This window comes from Amblyomma maculatum, chromosome 10 (assembly GCF_055883805.1).
Source record: "Amblyomma maculatum isolate TAMU_Amacu chromosome 10, ASM5588380v1, whole genome shotgun sequence".
Taxonomy (NCBI): Eukaryota; Metazoa; Arthropoda; class Arachnida; order Ixodida; family Ixodidae; genus Amblyomma; species Amblyomma maculatum.
Genome location: NC_139353.1, coordinates 98,222,494 through 98,225,346, shown reverse-complemented (window position 1 = coordinate 98,225,346; position 2,853 = coordinate 98,222,494).

Here is a 2,853-nt window from a genome sequence, read left to right as displayed (position 1 = left end):
TTTGGAAGTCTGAATATATTTATTTGGCTCTGTCTGTCTATAGCAGCTGGAAAGCAATCTACTGCCTCAATTTACTGTGAAATCCTGGAAACCATACGGAAACCATGGGGCCGTTGATGTATTAGATTTTGTTCGTCAAGGATATTAGGCATGCTTAGATATGATATGCTTCATTACTTTCCCGGCGTGTATACGACTTAAAACACTTGCGCATATAAAATGACGGTTTCTTGTTTTTCACATCACACGCGGTATCAGCTGGTCCACGTAGTTGACGTTATTTTTTTGCCGGTAATGTAGATGGTTGGCTGTGGAGGCGGTAATTGCCGAGCTGCGAATCGCTATGATGAAGTCGGAGAAAGTAAATTAGAGGGAAGCGTGCATGAGTGAACTTTGTAATGTGTTTACAACTTGAGTGGGCAGATGTCCACGTAAATTGTTATTGACTCTACCCATTTTAAGTTTTACCTTATCAACAATACAAATGAGAGAAAGGTAATGAGTGTGTCCACGCACGTGCATGTTATTCACATGCCAAAATGGTGGTCGGAATTTAGTGGCTTGCTATTCTTAGGAGCTCTAATTAGAGTAATTACGTTAAGTGGAGTGTATATCAGCGTCACATGAGTTTGAATGTTTTACCTTAGAGAAATAATCTCTGTGCACCGCCGTGGTGATGCAGTGGTTAGGGCGCTCGACTAATGTGCCCAAGGATGCGGGGTCGAATCAAGGCCGCGGCGGTGACTTTTCGGTGGAGGCGAAATGCTGGCGCACGTGTACTATTCGATATTAGTGCATGTAAAGAACCCCAGGTGGTCGAAATTACCGGTACCCTCCACTACGTAGTTTGTCATAGCCTGAGTCGCTTTGGGATGTTTAACCCCATAAACCAAATCAATCAATAATTTCAATGACGTCACGAGCACACTAGTCCCGTGATGCAGTGCATCACGTTGTTTCATTATCACCAGCGCTACACGTATTTCACATTTCTTAATATTACCTGTAGTTGAGTTAGATCGCTGTCATAGGAAAGTGTTTTTAGTGCGGTGATCAATCACGTAATGTGCTAGACGGCCCCTGAAGCCCATGACCTCAAAATTAAGCAACATCGCAAGCGCAATCTTTTCAAACCGTGGCGGCACTAAACACTCGACGTGTCATCAGCGCCTGGAAGTTTCATGATGTCTGGCGAGGCAGGAAATGTCATTTTGACACCAGATTGCTGCTTGTGGGCACCGCAGTGGATTTACAGATGGGAAGATAGCCCGCTGAAGAGATATATTAGCGCCATTTTGCCATCCTGAAAGCGAAGCTTAAGTGGCATGAAAAGAGGCCTGTTTTTGCAGTGCGCAGATTCGTATCAATCTATTACTCCTGTGTGATTAGGGCTGCCATTGAGGCGGAAATTTCCCGTTCTGCGTGCGGATATTCTCTGAATAGTGCTTGAGGTACTGAGGTATTTGCCACATGACACTGGACGTGAAATTCATAAGAACGACGTATATACGCTCGAACTGTGGCGACGTAAATAGGGAATCCCCATTGGCCTAAAATAATGTGACCTCGTGTAAACAGAGCTTTGGGCAGACGAAAGGCTAATCTGGTAAATCGTTCATAATGTGATAAATCGCTCGTCTGGCATGACTTATACCGATGTACGCAGCCGTAGGAAATTTTTTAACTGATATGGAGAACTGAAGGCATCCAGCATCAAGAAACTATTCACACGAAAGAGCCAAATTCGTAACTAAGCTAATGGCTATCAGAACATTGGGCGAAAGCCAAATATATAGCAGGCGACCCATCCCTTAAAGGCGTTGCCCCACTCCCATACCTTTAAAGTAGACCCACAACAGTTCAAAGACCTCTTGTAAAGTTTTAAACATTCGCCTAATTTTATTGGCCCGCCTCTAAATTAACCCCGCCCGCCCTGAGACTTCAAATTTATTCCACCTAGTGAGGTCTACGACCCGAAAACTTAGGGTTAACGCTCATTAGCGGGTGTAATACGGAGTTACATTTTATGATTTTTCATCCTCCCATATATCTCTGGATTAATATCTATTTCCTGCAAATAGAAGTAGAATAACGAATCTCATTTGCGTAATCGGTGTTTAAGCTTATAAAGTTCCTACAATATTTGGCGAAAAGATGGCTCAAACGTGCGCAGCTTCTAACGGTTTACTCATTTATGAAAGCGCTCTAAGACGACCCACCTCACAATTTGGATAATGACTGAAGACTGATGAGTACAGTAGAAGTCGTATTGCGTCAAATTGCAAATCTTTCCATCTTAAACACTTGGAGAAAGTTCTATTTTCCTCCCTGCTAAGAAAGATTCCTTAGCAGACAGATGTTAACACCAGTGCCACAGAGGGATTTGCTGTGACCTTGGGAGACAAGTGTACGATTGCACACCGACTATATATCGAAACGCAGGAGATGCGAGTAGAAATTCACAGCGGTGGCTGTGATGCTGTGCGGCATCAGGTTAAGACGAAGACAGTTTCGGTTCGGAGGCCATCCCACGTGTACAATGTATTGCCTGTGAGATCCAAAACTAGTTTCCCTAGTATTTTACCAAGCCGCTTACGAACACGTACACTGCCTTAAATTCTTCTAGTGAACATGCTGTAACGTCAATAAATTGAATATATATAATATATTTTCGAAGTGTCCGCTTAGTGCCCGAACACTTGTATTTTAGTGTTTCCTACTCCATACGAGCGAGCAGAAAAGAAAACATGCCCTTGTAGTCTCATGTTTATAAATTTGGTGACCGTTCGAGGAGTACCTATGTATTAACGTCTGAGGAATGATGTTAATTATTGCGTGTAACTCCTTTCAGCA